We start from the raw sequence: 16,595 nt of genomic DNA on the forward strand, positions 1-16,595 counted from the left end.
GAATAGTACTGACTCATGTGTGCTTTGGCAACTCTGGTACAGCTTATTGGTCAGCAGGCAGTTAGAAAGGATGCCACACATTTCCAGTAAATTTATTGGTGACACATCCTACAAGTATTTAGGCAATTATTAATCATAACACCTGTTAAGTTTTTCCTCCCCATGCTACTCCCAAATAGGAGCATAGCAACAACTGCTAAGTAAGAGGATTTATGTCTAAAAACAAGTCAGATGGCAACTCTGAATGGTGTTACCCAGAAACAAAGCCAAGCAGAGGCTCTTGTCCTCTGGTGGTGGCCAAGTGCACAGCTCCTTCTGTCTGCGCCTTTTACAGCTGGTTCATACATGCTCAGCCCATTGCCCCAGCACCTTCCAGGCTGCACATGTTCAGTTTGTCATTCTAGGATCTTCCAGAACAGGGGAATGGGAAGCTACACCTGTGCTCTCCCCTCCCCTCACTGTAAGTTAGCCCCAGAAACGTGCTAATTGGCCTTCACCAGGTAACCACAACACCTCAGGCTCTCGCTGATGCTCCTGAAGGCAATCGATCCCAACATCTCCTTACCTCGTTGAGTGTTTGAGATGTTAACTCAGCTCAGTCTGTTGCACAAGGCACATTTAGAACTGATTATCTCTGTACCACAAGTTTCACATTACAAAAACATCACATCAGTTTCATGCCCCACATCTCTGCCCTGGAGCAGCACTTATGCTTAAAGGCTCAAGCAGTGAAAAATCTCTCTTTTCAAATACAATCTCTCCCCTTTGATTTTCCTTCCCCACCTGAGGCTTCCTGTGCATGCATCCTGACTGATGTTTAACCCCACACCAAGGATACTCTACCAATTCACACGCTGTCAAACAGATCAGGAAGGAGTCACCAAATAGTCTGAACACCTCTACCCCTCCCAAATCTTAAATAGGTTTCAGCTCAATCAGCTCTGGCCCAGCTGCCCAGAAAGCTTCACAAGCATTAGCTGAAATGACGACGTACGCGATATATCCTCTGTCACTGACGGTAAACACGGAGATTGGCTGAAACTGTTGATGAAACATGACCTGCTCCCCATTTCGGTCTTCCCCTCCAGCTTCTCATCTTGCCACCACCTCACCTGCCATCCACAGCACGAGGATCCTGCACTGCAGCCAACACCCCCTGTAGAACTGAGATGGGAACAGTCACAGCTCTTTTTCAAGCTGTTTGCTCATAGGCTGAGGCACCCCAGCGTACATCCACTTGACACATCAGACATTACTCTGATTTTCTGTTCACAGCTTTACTTGCCATAATCTTTCAAAAATAAAACCAGATATGTTAAGGCTACTGAATAACGAACACCACATGTTCAATACACAGACGTTTGTGGAAATTAGCACACCAGCACAGAATCTTGACTGTTTTTTTTTTTTTTCAGTTTGTCGTAACTGTAATTATATCAAGTTTCCCATACATAACTGCTTCCCCCATCCCCAACAAATGCTACTCATCAAGTTTAAACAACACTGTACGGTTTAAACAAAGTCATTGTGATGCAAATTTCCAATGCAATCCCATGTCTTCCTCAAACTCGTTTAACTGTTCCATTAGCTCAAGATTCTCTATTAATAGAAGAAAATACTTTCCACATTATGCTGACAAGAAAAAATATTTCCTTTTACTATTGAGTTAGTCATGGAAGACAACACTTAAGTACTATGCACTTCAACACTTCCTTCTTCATTTTTGCTTTTTTCCACGGATTCATGAACAGAACATGCATTTCCTTAGAACTATCTGTTCCTCTGGCTGTCACGGCATCTCCCCACAGCACTGGATACCATTGTTAAATAACATTTCTAGTGGATGGTAACAGTGGAGCCAGCAGGAGAAAGTAACACAAGCATCACTGAAATACCTTCTGAAACCTTTTATCGATTTGCTATCCCCATCTGAGGCACCTAACGGTGGGAAGAGGAGGTCTGAGAGTACTACTAACGTGTTTTTATTGCCTCTCAGAGCTATTATTTGCCTAATTAAAGAATAATACAAACCTCTCTCCATTATTCCCTGCCAAACTGCAGCCTTCGATAAGCAGCATCTCCTATTCTCTAGCATTCCACAAGCCAGCACTGACCACCACTGCAGTGAGGAAATCTGTCTAGCTACTCACGAGGCTTGTATTCTACATTTTGGTTTATCGCCTAAGTAGAGAGGGAAGCTTACTGCTTAAAGCTTTTAGAAACAGTTTAAAAAAAAAACAAGTTTGTGATGTTTACACTTGAATTCCCATTTACTAAATCCACAAGATTAAGTTTACTCCTGCAAGAAAACAGCTGAGTACCAGTCTTGTACACTGCCCCTGGGAAAGCCATAATTGGATTCTCCAATGGATTCACCACAAGGTGAAGGGGGGAATAAAGACCCTAGGACCAATCAAACAAGATGTTTGAGAAGAGAGACTTAGAAAAACATACTCGCAACTATATTTCCAAGTCCAATAACAAGTTTTCATGTGAAGTTGTAGAGCTCTATAACTTCTGTCTAAATATTAAGACAAGTGATTCAAAAAAGCATTTTAAAGCACTCTACTCCATGCCAGGACAAACACAGCAACTCCAACGTGACAACCATTAGCTGTAAACAGCTCTCTCTCTTAACCCCCCTCCCCCCCCAAAAAAAGCCACCCACATTGCAGAAGGCAGGGCTGCAGCTGACAAAACTGTAGGTCACATCCAGACTCACAAAGACAAGCAATGTTGTGCAGATATGCTAAGTAACCATGGCATATAGGAAATTAGTGCTGAATCTCACCTGCATGACCAGTCACAAGGGGAAGAGCTAAGTGTTCAAACTGATATAATTGAATCACTTAAGAGAGAGCAGAACTTGAGCAAGATCAGTATACAGGAAAAAAAACAATTATTATTCTGATCTACCAACTCATGTCTTCTCAGAAAGGAAGAAATATCTGAATATATATTGGTATTTCTGCTGTGCTTCTGTGAGTCTTCAAACATCCCAGTTATGGCAAAAGATTACCGTTATCAGTAAGGGCAGTTCAAGTACTAGCTTGGGACTGACCTTATAACCGTAGGACAAATCAACATAACAAAAGAGAATTACTGTCTAGAGAAGAACCTGAAGGTTAGATACTGTAATGACTTATATTTCAGAATATCATCAACACAGCACTAGATCAATCCAGACCCCTTGTATTGCTCTGTGCCTTACAAGGGTTTGTAGAACCAAACCTCTACTGAAATCAATTGCTCACTCAACAGCACTTGCTGGAGCATTTTTCAGCCAGAGCCATCACACATGCTTCTGTTCTTCATTACTCTCCTCACGGAGGATAACAGCTTGCCCAAAGTCAGACAAGGCATCAAGGATGCCAACGCAACCTTCAGCATTCACACCTATTCCACAGAGGTAGCAAAGGGCACAAAGTGCTTCTTACAGACTTGATCTAAAACATGGGCCAAGCCTACTTCAACTGACAGTCTTTATTTGAAGCTGTTGCTAGACTTTCAATTTCATCTTTAGTGCTCCAGTTATGTAACTGTAACACAACCTGGCAAGGACCGTATCAGATACCTGAATACCAACCACAGTGCACGACGGACAAATTATCTTCACACCAGCAATTATGGTATTGCAAAGGAAACAAAACCTCTAACAAATTCGGACCCATGCACATTTAACTACCACACTAATACCTCAGAGCTGTTTTAACACATTGGCAACAGCTGGGGCAGCCTAAGAAGACAGCCTAAAGCATTCTACACTAATCACAGCTCATGTGATCTCTTAAAATTGTTTTTATCAAGACAAGATAAAAGCATGGGATTCTTCAGGACTTGCCATACAAGCTGTCATCCACAAGGACATCTTTCATTTAACTGGAAGCAGAAATCACTCTGCAATACTAATAAATTTCACCCTACAGTATGCTGCTCCCTCAAAGCAGGGGTAATAACTGAAGTGAGGTCCTCCAGGAAGCCTGGGCCATACAACTTGAACCGCAGGTCAACATTAGTTTTGAACTGCACGAAATGCATTTCTATTTCCATATAAAGACAGTTGATCACAAGCTACTCATGGGTAAGATCATGGGATATGCTTTTATTTTTTTAATTAATGGAATTAAGTTCATTCGAAGGCCCAGAGTCAACCTATTTTTATTTCTTCCCAGTGTTTTGACTTTCAAGGCAGAAAACTTTTTCTGTTGGATGCCTTTAAAAATAACTAAAAGCTCTTTTAATAGCAAGCACACATAGAAGAAAAGTTTAAATAAGCCATTTGAAAAACATCTTCATATCTTCATATAAGGAATGCAAGATGCTGTACTGGCACAATATACAAACTAAGTTAGTTTTATGTCGTTTAAGTCCTCCAGAAATCAACATCTATGTCCTACATCAGATGGACTATCCCTTCTTATAACTTGCCATATGACTTCCCATCTTTTAGCATCCCATTCAAGACAACACTGAAATCACAGTCAGTGTTAGTATTCAAGCAAATACTAGGAAACAAGTCAAGCCTGAAAAAAAAAAATCACACGCAGCCTCTGAGAAAAATTGATTTCCTTTCCTTTGGAAAAGCACACATGAGAAGCCTTAATTTTTGAAATAGACTTAGATATGCTGGCCATAAGCATAGAAGCATCTCATCTTTAGATTAAAAAGCCAGCTTCCAAAACAACAAGCATTTCATCCTACATTCCCAGTATGGTTATACTAAAGCACGTGCTCAAGAAAGCGGTACCATCTTCAACGCTGAAATAGTTCAATCCAAACTGAGTAACTAACTGTCCTACTCTGAAACAGAACTACTCAGAGAAAACACGTCTCAAAGCTTTCCCATGTCTGTCAGTAAGATTTATGAAACTGGTTCAGATAGAATCAAGACCTGTTAACTTGTTTTTCTGAGGCAGAAGCACAGGCATCATGATGACATAAACTGATCCCACATTCCACAAGGAATCAATCAAGGCAGTCACCCCAAGCACCCAGGGTCAGAATACACTGTACAGTTTGAATGTGTTCAGCAAATATTTTACACACACATTTTGAGATACCCTCCAGCAAGAACTCCAGTTTTCACCAAGCCTCAACATTTGAGCTTTTAACTGAACACACTACAGAATATGGCTGCAGATACATAAATAGACTTTATGCATGTTTTGTTTTTAGCAACAAGTGACCAAACTATAAGCTAATGGCAGTCTAACATTTGCAGAGTAACACAACCCATTAAAATGGCATTACACATTTTCATAATGTTAAAGATTAATCAAGATGTAGTCATTTGAGCCAATTATGTGAACCCTAATTACAGCATTTCTCTTGCAAGTGTCCTAATATTTACAAATACAGTCCTCCATAACCAACAACTTTCTTTGCATATCACACAGTCCCATTTTGAATAAACTGCATTGCTTTAAACATGGTCTAGGAAGGTTTGCAGTGCTAAACACTACATTACAGGGGAGTACAGAGAGAGAATAAGAAATACATGCATGCACACTTCAAAAAGTCGCAGCTAAGAAAAAGAAAAAATCTTTTAGAGTTTGTCCTTAATGCAACAAGACAGAACAGAGCACAATCTTTCTCCACTACATGCCCTCACCCCCAACCCCCAGAATCTCCTGACCATGCTGACTAGTCAGTGCTGTATGGTTGGAAGAGAATTAACGAGTCCAAAAAAAATCAAAGACGCTTAAGACAAAGTTTAAAATAAACTGAGCCCCATTAAAAAAAAAAAAAACAGAAAAGTTGTAAAGCATTTATCCTGCAGAGTGAAACCAAGTCAGATAGCTACTTACATTGCTCTGATCATATAGTGACGAAAATGCAGTGTACACTGCAAAGCAAAAAGGTGACTATGATCTGTTGATTAACTACTCTTTTTTTTTTTTATTAAGGCAGCCCTTTATACGAGTGAATTACACTTCTAGTTCTAGCCATCATTATTATGTCTACTTGCACGTATAAGGATAGATTAACCATATTTTAGGAACTGCATAGATGAAGCTAACCACCATGGTTACCATTGAAAAAGTTGTCCTCAGCTGAGGGTGCACTTCATTCAGTATCACAGCATGTGTAGCATTCAATTATTTGGTAAACACTGCTTAGATGATGAATTTTAGAAGAAACGTCTGCTAACACAGGATACAGCCTCTGTAGGGTACAGAAGCACACATCATAAAGCTCTCTTGCTGTCCATGCCTAGATTTATTATTAGAGCACATTAGAAGAACCAGTGCTGTTAATGTCCATTGCTTCGTAGCTAAATGGGGCAGCACAGCCCTTCCTCTCAAGACTGAAGTTCATCATGGAAGTTAACGCTTCTGGAAAAACACAAACACTGAAGAGCTGTTTGCACGATTGCTTTTAGTAGTAAAATCAGGATTCAGACTATTTCAGACAGCATTCCTTCTCACAGGATGGAAAGAATCGCTTCATTTTGGAGGACCAGCTGGAGTTGCTGGCATATCTTCCCCACTGTGCAGAGTTCTTTGTTGTTGGCTTTTTTCCCCCCAAAAGTACAAATAAGTAGCGAAACCAAGTAATTCCATGAAAATACAGCAGACCGAACATCTGCATTTACTCAGCAAGCAGATGAGCAAGTGGAACCTTGGAACTCATCAAATAAAGCCAAGTTTTCCAATCATAATAAGCCTCTACAAGACCAAGGTGGTATGCCAGAAGATAGGAATTAATTCTCATTAAGTAACATGCCCCAAACAGCGTACAAATTCAGTGAAAGCCAGTAAAGATAAGTTTGTTGTTGTTTTCTGTTTGTTTGTTTGTTTCTCTCTCCATGTGAGAATAGCACTGTTAAAAAAGGCTTCGTTATTCGTAACTGAAACACAGCATCCTTATGGATCAGTGCAGTATTATGAAAATAAGAAAGCAAATAGGTAGGTATTTTGCCAGGGTCCTAACACACAGGAACTACAAGTAACATACAAACTTTTCAGCTACATGTGGCACTCTGAGATATTATTAGCTTCCATGCACCTGAAGTAGACTGGTTACAGGAAGTACAAACTACTCTAAAGAACATCTACTGTTCCTAATTTCTCTCCACACTGAACTAAAGAAAAAAGGATGCTTCCAAAATTTCCAGTTTAAAGGCTTATTTTTATGTTGAAACTACAATACACAAATTTAAACCAGAATAACTGGCAGAGGATCAGATGACAGAATGCTACTGTACTACATTAAACATGTTCTCAGCAGTGCTAAGACAGTAACACAGCATTCCAGCTTTTTAAAATGTCCTTTTGAGGCAGTGGCAGTGATGAGAACAGCTCGCTTCAATACAGCCTGTGTTCAGCCTCAAACTGAGACATGGGCAGTGGTACTTGGCACCCTTATAAAGCAGCTACAAATAGCAAGCACCGTTTCCTACTCACAAGGTTGACGAGGGGGAAGGACAAGAATCATGAGCAGTAATTACTGTAGAAATTTATTAGAAATATCAATCAGGCATACAATGTATCACGTCCTCCATATGGAAGGCAATTAAAAACTAAGGCATGTCCGCTGTTTTCTCTTCACCAAGTTTTGTTCCTTAAAACAAGGAGAATCTGAACAGTTGCTCCACTAGCCATCCACCCAGCACGTGAGCATACACGAGCAGGAACCTGGGTGTGCACAAGTAAATATTTTGCCGCTGTTATGTACATTTCACATCACTAGATGTGAGAAGCTAGTCAACTCTCCTCACACAACAGTTTAAGATCTTATGAGGCTTGCACAGTAAGAGCAAATTCTAAAAATACAAAGGCAAAAAAACCCAGCTTGCTTGAACCAGAATATAAACAGTAAAATCAGATGACTTCTTAATAAAGGATTTCTATGGATGCAGGTGCTCTATTGAAGAAATACTGAGGAGGTAACATGCCAAGACACTAGTAATAGCACTTCAATAACAGAAAAACATTGCCTTTTGCCAAGGGCTTTAAGCTAAATCTTAAAAGTTCATAGAATCACAGCAACATAGAATGGCCTGGGTTGAAAAAGACCACAATGATCACATAGTTTCAACTCCCCTGCTATGTGCAAGGTCACCAACCACCAGACCAGGCTGCCCAGAGTCACATCCAGCCTGGCTTTGGATGCCTCCAGGGATGGGGCACCCACAGCCTCCTTGGGCAACCCATTCCAGTGTGTCACCACCCTCTGAGTGAAAAACTTCCTCCTAATATCTAACCCAAATGTCCTGTGTCTCATTTTAAGACCTTTCCCCATCTGGGTTCTAAACAGGTCTCTGCCAGAGACTTGTTGGAAGCTGGACAGTCCTGCGCACTGTTAAGGCTACAAAAGACTACAAATTCAACTCTACACACTTCATTTACAAATTCAGGATTTATTACTGCTAAATCAAAACTAATTTTGAATGAATCCATTTTATGTTCAGCCACTCTTAGATAAATATCTGTAAGCGCTCTGTAGTAGCTCAGTTTGAATCTGTTATGCTGATGCAACTTCCCAAAACATTCAGCGCTGCACCCAAGAGGCTCAGCACCTTTTCTCAAGGAGGAACAGGCTTACGACACCAGTGCACTTTGCATCGGTATCCATAGACATGAAAACACCGCGCAGCTTAGCGTGAAGCTCACTGCGTTGCCTAGGATCACAGTAAGAGAGTCAGCCTTAAGGAAATCCCAGTACACATAGAGCAAAGGAGATAGAAGGCTTCAGCAGGGAGCAGCTAAAGGTTAACTCTAAAAGCAAGAGCTATTAAGACCTGAGTTGACGTGCCAGCAAAACTCACCCTCTGGATGTATAACAGGTCCACTGACAGCAACAAGCGAGTTTCTGTTTACTAAGTCTATATAGAATTACATAAACTGAATGAAAGCAAGAGACCTCCTTTTTGCTCAGGTGTCTGCAAGTGAACAGGATGCTCTTCTCTGTATTCATACATGTGGGAAACAGTATTTTATCTGGACAATCTTATAGTTAAGTACTGAGTACATTTTTTACTGTAACAGGCATCTAAGTTTCACGAATTCTACTGAGTTTTCCTCTTTGTAGCCATGGTCAAAAATTTCCTCATTTTAGATTTAGACCCAGTGTTTTATTAAGAACCACTGTATTTTCAATTATTAACTCAACAGTTCAGAACTTATGACAAACTATTTAATTTCCTCATTCATAAAATAGATTAAAAGTAAATATTTTAATGCCAGAGGGACAAAACACAGTAAAGCAGGAAGCTTATGTCAGGTACCATAAGTATGGCCTCAAGGCACAGCAATTCCCTTTTGTTAAAGATACAGCGTATGTTACCTAGAGGGCAATGAGTTTTCCTGAATGTGATTTGGTTTCAGAAAGGGCTTTTGTCCTAACAGAACTCGATAGCTACATGGTAGACTTCCAAAACCACTTGCAATCACCAGAAGTACTTTACTCCCTGTATTATGCATCCTCACACAACAGCTATTTGGGGCAGGAGAAGCAGCAAAGTAAGCACCCTGGCACAGGACTCATCTAAGCTATTAAGGTTTCAGAGCCTTACTGAAAAGTAGGGTTCAATACATTTAAGGAATGTCTTTTGAACAGGTGCAGATTACGCAAAACAGAGCTATCTGTATTAGATAAGCCTTCCCCATTGGTAGGCCTTAAGATCTTCAGCATCTGCTAGGACAGCAGTGCTTTGGTGCCTGACATGCTTGGCGTCCCGCAGCATCTTCTGGGACAGTGGTGTCCATGGTACAAACCATCCATCCTCCCAGCAGACAGATTTCTGCAGACAGTGGATCTAGTGTTGCACTAATCTTCCCAGCATCTGTTGAGACTACTGCAATACCATACCCATACTAAATAAAACCTAACAGCATCTGTATTGTCCACTCCCCACAAATAGCATCAAAGACCATTGTAGGTCAATAGCCCATCAAAATTAGAAAACAAATCCAAATTGTTACAAATAGCTGCATCTTCAAAGTTGTTTTCTATGAGGAAACATTTATTTTAAAGCCTTCTTAAACATCTTCTCAACCTTGCAAACAAAACTACTCATTTTTGAAGTCTATCACTTGTTTCAATTTTTTTTTTTTAAACTAATCCTTCAAAATAAAAATTAGTACATCAGTTTTTACGCTTCTATTGGGTATACCAACACAGAAGTTAAAATACTTTAAGTGAGATCTGTCATTCAGTTCCCCTATAGACAGGGAAGAGTTTTGTGGTTTTTTTCTTTAAATTGATACAGAAGTAGGAAGCCTTTTATAATACCACATGCATGACTCTACACTTCTGATGTCTTCTTAGAAGAGCAAGTTTTAAATTCATTTGGAAAGTAGCTCATGAAAGCAGGATTTTTAGAGCCAGATGACAACTTTCATATCTTACACCACTAATACAAGGCGCTTTCATGATCCAGGAAATAGATGCCCATCAACATGCCAGCCATAGCTCATTATTTAAAATACAGAGGTACATAAAGTTACTCTGGATTCAAATTACCAGCCTGAGAGTAAAAGGAAAAAAGAAAAATAAATCAATTTTTGCCCACCTCAAGTTCTCATTTTCCCATTGATTTCTGTTTGAGTTCACTTCAAGGACAGTCCAATCTCATTAGGGACCTTTAGCTACAAACTACTGTCATCACCTTACAATTTTACTCAACTTGCCTCCCCCCTCTACTTTGACTTTCCTCAAATACCTCTTGTGACTGCACATGTTATATATGGTATTGTTGAACACTTTTCAGAAGGACTGAGACGAGCGTGTTCTTTGAAATCACATTTTGATTACACCCTTCCCTACTGAAAATCAATGCAAGTCCTATGCCAAAAGAAAAAAAGATGGAAGTAATTGCATTGATCTCTACAGTGAAACAAGCCCTCAATCAGTTAAGTTAAAGCTTCATTTAAAAAGTAACTAAAAAACACATACTCAAATAATAGACATAAAATGCATTAAAAACAAACACTAAATAATTCAGGCTTTCTGCAAACCAATTAATAAATACACCTTGGAGTAAAGCTCGGTAAGCCCTGCACGCTCTGAAAAGCAGCATACATTGAGACGTGTATGATAATCAGACATTCACCTGCGTAATTAACAGCTGTTAGCTCATGTAAAGCTCAGTAGCTCAAGGAGGGAGATCTACATTGAATAGGCGTCCTTTAAAGAAGGAAAAGCAAACAAACGGTTTAAACAGAACAACAGCTCGTCCACATTGTATTCTAGAATTTGTTTACTTAAGCCTGCCCAGGAGATGAACTACTTTTCACACACATTTTGAGCCAAGCCGAAGCCAGAAGCCACGCAAGGCTGGTGGAAAAGTACCGCGTCACCCCTCAAGAAGTAAAGTTCAGCCGCGCTTCGCGAAGTTGGAGCCTAGCTTCGATGGAGCCAGTACCGGCCAGCCTACAGCCGCGCACCTTCACACCGTTACGAACATACACCGAGCCCTAACCTCGCAGAGCTGCAATCAGGCAATTCCAAGCCCTCGGTCCTACGGGGCGGGCACACGCAGCCCTCTTCAAGCACCGTTTCGGCCGTAAGCCGGGCGCGCCGCCCGCACACGTACCTCCACGAGAAACCCAGACGGGCGCTCTCCCTGCCGCCGAGGGCTTCTTCGGTACAACGCACCGGGAGCGTCTCTCCGGTGAGCCGCACGCAGGCGGCAGCGCAGATCCGGGTCCGCGCGGAGCTCCCCGCCGCGGCGCGCCGCGCTCCTCCACCTGCGCCGCTCCCAACTCAGCGGAGCGGCGCTGCGGGCACTTCCCCCTCCGGAGGCGGCTGCGAACCTCGGGGCTCCGCCGGCGGCCGGACACTCCCACAGCGGGCAGCGGGAAAGTTCGCCGCCCCTCCGCCTTCTCTTTCGGCTTCTCCTCCCCGGCCGAGCGGCCCGGCGCCGAGGGCGTCAGGGAGGCGGCACTCGGCAGAGCGGCCCCGCCGCCGCCTCAGCGCCACCGCGGTCGGAGGTGGCTTCGAGGCGGCTCGCGGCGGCCGTTGCCGCGGCCGTTACCGTCGGCCTCATGCTCGCCGTTCACCCCCGACATCACTCGGGCTCCCGCCCCATCGCCGAGCGGTGACTCACCGCGCCGCGGGCCGGAAAAACCGGCGCGGCCGCCGCCCGGCCCCCGCGCTAACGGTGGTGGTGGCGGCGCCGCCTCTGCGCGCGCGCGCGGTCCCCCCACCGCCGCGCCGGGAGGGACGGGCGGGCCCGGCGGCGGCCGCAGGGAGCGCGGTGCGCCCCGCGCCTTCGGGGAGCGGCTCTGCAAGAACTCCGGCACCCGGCCCGCCGAAGGCCGAGTGACGCGGAAAGCCCCCGCTCGGCCACGCTGGCGTTAAAAATAAATAAATAAATAATACCAATCCACATCATTCTGTTGGGAGCCTTCCAGCTCGGTAGGCATGTGATCGGTGGGGGCGGGGGAAGCGGGCGGCTCGCCCATACCGAAACCGGCGTTGGCCGCGGCACACCTGCCCTGCGGCCACCCAGCTCCGGCAGGCAGCGGCCACCTGGCCCAGACGGCCTGCCCCGCCGCACGGCCGCACCCGGCAGCGGATTTTAGGCATTCCCCTCTGCAGGCCTAACATGAGCGGCGTGTTACGAGATAAGCAACATAAGCAGACCGCTGCTGTTCCGTTGCCAGACAGACACGCGTACACCTGTGGCAACAAGCGGAAGAATCCGGCCATCCTCCTTACCATCTGCTCTGTCCCCACTTCCCTATCACCCGCTTCCTGGGCAATGCATCCTTTACCCAGACCTAAAGGAACACCAGAGGCTGCGCGGGGAGCAGAGGGCTGCTCCCAAACCCTTACAAAGACACGTGCCCAAGCTTAACTGAGTACTTAGTTGCAGGCATCTTTGCAGAGGCGAGTTTTTACTGAAGATGCTATACAACGGCTGACAGATGGAGTAGCAGAATACAAGCTACAGTCATGGGGGTAAATTATATGCATTTTGTTCTGCTACAGGCGAAGGCATCAAGCAAATTCTAGATAGAGGGTTTTTTCCTGTCCTCCTCCTATCCTGATTTTCCCTTATTAAATTCCAAAACACTCTTAAAAAAAAAAAAAAAAGACAGGGAAAAAAGGGAAAGGCTACTGGCCATCATTCAGAATAATTTAGATATACATGAAATGCTGTCCTTGCCTTAGTTTAGAACCTTTGAAGCACCGTACCTGAGTGGAAAAGGGAACACAGTTAACCCTGTGAAAGACACCCAGCCCATCCCCGGGCTGAGTGCTGCACAGCTCAGCCATGAGGATTGCACCCAGGAAGGGGAGCCTGGCATCAGCACCTACTGCATCGCAGGAGTCTTACTCTCAAGACCTGCTGCTATGCAAAGGGTGTGTTTGTACAGTCACAGAACTCAGCAAAGAAGTTAGCAGCACACTTGACCATTATTTGATAGTAACAAGACTGCCTTCAAACCTAAATGGAAGTTTTCCCAAGGAGGCTGTGGATGCCCCATCCCTGGAAGCATTCAGGGCCAGGCTGGATGTGGCTTTGGGCATACTGGTCTGGGGATGATGAACCTGACATAACAAGGGGGTTGAAAATAGATGATCACTGTGGTCCTTTTCAACTCAGGCCATTCTATGAAATAAAGAGGAAAAGAACTTCAGTATTTCAGAATGATGGAATAGATTTATGAGGGAAACTGTACTCGTAAAAGTTCCACGGGGGGGGGAAATGGGGAAGAGAAGAGTTTTGAGAAGAAAAATCACTGTTCTATTTCATTTGGAACAAATCCAGCATCTTTTTCATTACTGTTTATTTATTTTTTTTTCTTCTCATGAGATCAGCAGGGGTATTATTGGAAACAGTAATTCTATAAATGAGCACAGCCAGCTCGTGCATTAAAGTTCTATTTCTAAAGAGACAAGCAGGCAGTTTTCAAAGGCAACTACCACCAGTGCCCTGCTTAGGGCTGTGGGATGGAGCTGGGCCTGCAAGAGGGAGTTCAAGGGGCAGGGCAGGAGTAAGAACCATATAGGAATTTCAAGTTACAGTTTATAGAAATAATAAACACCAGTACAAAATGAGAAAGCCTACTTGCATAACTAAGCTACAGCAAACATCTACACACAAGACAGACATGCTAAAGAGATACATAGTTCTTCCCTATCAAAGTAGTTTCAGAACTAGTGAGTTGTACGAACATACGCATATTTTAAGTTCACATGTATTCTTTATTAGAGCTGCATTAAGGGCAGATTAAAACATACAGCTATTCTACACAGATGTCCCATAATCTTCCTCCCCAAAGAGTCCCTCATAGCTCATGTTCATTTTCCTTCAAGTGACACATAAATGAGAGTAGTCCTGCAGACTGCTTCTACAGAGGACTGACACCACATTCCAGACCCTGATTCTCACTGCAGCCTCCTATCTAGAGAGGTGGGAGTTAAGACTCCTGCCCTGAAACAGATGAGGTAACTCCATAGTTTTATTACCAGTCAATTATGAAATAATAAAATATGCTAGAGCCAAACACACATGAAATATAAACTCACAAAGAGATTCTTCAACAGCATACGCTCAGAGTACTGAACAGCACTTCAAAAAGTAACTCTTCAAGTTTTGAGACGTGCCACTTTCCAGAGAGGGCAGGAGTTCTCAGTTCCCAGGTAGTTTTTGTTTAATCAGTTCGCTAGTTCCTCCTTATTACCAAGGGCTTTACAACACACACAGAGGAAAAATACCACCACCACCACCACCACATACCTTACCTTAGAGGTTCACCATTAATAATATCACTATTTTTTTGAGGGGCAACCAAACAAGCAGATAAGCCACAAGGATTGTAAAAGACGTTTTCCCAGCGCTATTTCCCAAGAATGGCAGCTCAGTAGCACACGACCCTGCCCCGCTATCACAGCCTGGACCCTAGGAAGCACCCGGCAGCCACATGTCCAACTGCTCCCCCGGCGAGCCAGAAGTAGCCGAACCCAAATAAAAGAACACTCCTACCCACTGCAAAACAGCGGAGTACTAAAGTAAACACCGCTAAGCGCACAAACTTCAAGAACTCCAAGTAACTCCAGCGCAACTAAGCCAAGCCAGCTACATCTGCCCCAAAGCCTCAGGAAAGCCCTCCAAAAAGCACAGCGAAGCGAAACACCCCGAGCTCACCTGCGGCCTCATGCTGTAACCCAGCCACCCCGCCCCCCGGCCCGGCTTTCAAAGGAGGCGGCAGCCGCCCGCCGGGCCGGCAGAGGGGCGGGGCGGGGCGGGGCGGGCCGGGGCTGTGCCGGGCCATGGAAAGCGTGCTACGGCCAGCCCTCGGTTGGTTGGCTTCCGCGTTTCGTGCGGTTTGTGAGATCGCCGTGCTGGCTTTTCTCATTACCCAAATTAACGGAGCAGAGGCGCTGCGGTTTTACTAGGGTTTTCAGGAGTTTGTACGTTACTGACAACATCCTTGTGTAATTTTGGGGGGAAAATAAATGCTGAAGCTTTGCTTGAACTTACGTTCCCTACTAAAGCACATAGGAAACTGAAACACTGATTTAGGGTGACGGTGATCTTCTTAGAAGCAAAGCAAGAACAGGCACAAAGAAACAACAAAACCTCTGTGTTACTTTCTCAGCATTTCAGTTACAAAACCAGAAAAAGCTGTATCAAAAAGTCACGTTGTTTTATTTTCTTTTTCCCTTTGGAATCTCCCGTGGTTTTTGTTTGTTTGTTATTCTCCTCTTGTTTTGGGTTGGAGCACTGTTTGCTTTGGGAGTGCTTTCAGTGTTCAGAGCTTTAGAAGCTGTGAAATAAAAGGAGTGTTTAACGGTCGTAAAACAAGTTCCCCATACTACTGAAGCCAAAAATTGTCTGTCTAAAAATACGTGCATACCAAATCACTGAATAGAAGATTTTGGTTACATATTAGGCAGAAATTCTTTACTTAGAATGTGGTGAGGCTCTTGCACTGCTGTCCACAGCTGTGGGTGCCCCATCCCTGGAGGTGCCCAAGCTTGGATGGACCCAGGGCAGCTTGAGCTGGTTGGGGGCACAGGGCCCACGGCAGGGATTGGGGCTGAATGGTTACCCAAACCATTCTGTCATTCAGAGCACTTTCTGTACACACTATCACTGGAATAGAATCATAGAATCACAAGGTTGGAGACGACCTGCAAGATCTAGTCCAACCGTCCTCCCATTACCACTGCTGCCACAAGCTACTAAACCTTATCTCGCAGCTCCTCATCCAGATGCCTCTTAAACACTGCCATAGATGGTGACTCCACCACTTCCCTGGGCAAGCCATTCCAGTGCCTGACCACTCTTTGAGAGAAAAAGTTCTTCCTTATTTCTAACCTAAACCTCCTCTGGTACAACATGCCGCCATTTCCTCGAGTCCTGTTTGTTGCCTGGGAGAAGAGGCCAAAACCCTCCTCATCACAACCTCCCTTCAGGAAGTTGTAAAGTGCAATAAGGTCTCCCCTGAGCCTCCTCTTCTCCAGACATAATAAAAGCATTCCTCATAAGAAACAAGTCTTTGGAAAGAAACAGTATGAGCACAGGTACTTGACAAAAGGTATAGAAAGGAAACAGGGTATCAGTGATAAACAGTTCCAGTTTGTCTTCTGTATTTGCAAGTCAGAAGATCAGGATGTTTCTAGGAAACTGTGTC

At 43.9% G+C, this 16,595-nt stretch overlaps 1 protein-coding gene across 3 annotated transcripts in view; it reads right to left on the reverse strand.

Moving 5' to 3' along the window:
* Positions 1 to 15,232, reverse strand: part of SGMS2 (sphingomyelin synthase 2) — a 36,818-nt gene extending 21,586 nt beyond the window's left edge. The window contains exon 1 of one of the 3 annotated variants that reach the window (XM_085222304.1): positions 15,104 to 15,232. The gene's annotated coding sequence lies outside the window, so the exon portion shown is untranslated. Of the gene's footprint in view, positions 1 to 11,539; positions 11,679 to 14,484; positions 14,651 to 15,103 lie in introns of those variants that run through there. The other 2 variants (XM_085222305.1, XM_085222303.1) reach the window with 2 other exon arrangements.
* Between the last annotated feature and the right edge of the window lie 1,363 nt (positions 15,233 to 16,595).

Source organism: Meleagris gallopavo, chromosome 4 (assembly GCF_905368555.1).
Source record: "Meleagris gallopavo chromosome 4, MGAL_WU_HG_1.1, whole genome shotgun sequence".
NCBI lineage: Eukaryota > Metazoa > Chordata > Aves > Galliformes > Phasianidae > Meleagris > Meleagris gallopavo.